General features: G+C 40.1%; 1 pseudogene; it reads left to right on the top strand.

Annotated features, from left to right (window-relative positions):
- The first annotated feature begins 1,114 nt into the window (after positions 1 to 1,114).
- On the top strand, positions 1,115 to 1,223 carry LOC121281686 (annotated as a pseudogene).

Below are 1,223 nucleotides of genomic sequence, written 5' to 3'. Positions count from 1 at the left end.
GCAAACTATGAAGCAATGTAACTTCATCTGAAACAGATGGAAATGGGTTTGTACTCAAAAGAGTTACAATACATGAAGGCTTGGCCTAAACAGCCAAGTGGTTATGGTACTGGATTTGTAACCCCAAGATCAAGAGTTCAAATCTCACAATGGCAAACTATGAAACAATGTAACTTCATCTGAAACAGATGGAAACAGGTTTACTCAAAAGAGTATCAAGAGTTCAAATCTCACAATGGCAAACTATGAAACAATGTAACTTAATCTGAAACAGATGGAAACGTGTTTGTACTCAAAAGAGTTACAATACATGAAGGCTTGGCCTAAACAGCCAAGTGGTTATGGTACTGGATTTGTAACCCCAAGATCAAGAGTTCAAATCTCACAATGGCAAACTATGAAGCAATGTAACTTCATCTGAAACAGATGGAAACGTGTTTGTACTCGAAAGAGTTACAATACATGAAGGCTTGGCCTAAATAGCCAAGTGGTTATGGGACTGGGTTTGTAACCCTAAGATCAAGAGTTCAAATCTCACAATGGCAAACTATGAAGCAATGTAACTTCATCTGAAACAGATGGAAACGGGTTTGTACTCGAAAGAGTTACAATACATGAAGGCTTGGCCTAAATAGCCAAGTGGTTATGGTACTGGGTTTGTAACCCTAAGATCAAGAGTTCAAATCTCACAATGGCAAACTATGAAACAATGTAACTTTATGGCTTGGCCTAAATAGCCAAGTGGTTATGGTACTGGGTTTGCAACCCCAAGATCAAGAGTTCAAATCTCACAATGGCAAACTATGAAACAATGTAACTTCATCTGAAAAACAGATGGAAATGTGTTTGTACTCAAAAGAGTTACAGTACATGAAGGCTTGGCCTAAGTAGCCAAGTGGTTATGGTACTGGGTTTGTAACCCCAAGATCAAGAGTTCAAATCTCACAATGGCAAACTATGAAACAATGTAACTTCATCTGAAACAGATGGAAACGGGTTTGTACTCAAAAGAGTTACAATACATGAAGCAGGCTTGGCCTAAATAGCCAAGTGGTTATGGAACAGGGATTGTAACCCCAAGATCAAGAATTCAAATCTCAGGCAGGCAGCAATTGCCTACGGCCATACTAGTCTGAAAACGCCTGATCTCGGAAGCTAAGCAGACTCAGGCCTGGTTAGTACTTGGATGGGAGACTGCCTGGGAATGCCAGGTGCAGTAGGCT

This window comes from Carcharodon carcharias, chromosome 8 (genome assembly GCF_017639515.1).
Source record: "Carcharodon carcharias isolate sCarCar2 chromosome 8, sCarCar2.pri, whole genome shotgun sequence".
Lineage (NCBI taxonomy): Eukaryota > Metazoa > Chordata > Chondrichthyes > Lamniformes > Lamnidae > Carcharodon > Carcharodon carcharias.
This window is presented reverse-complemented; position numbering and strand designations above follow the sequence as displayed.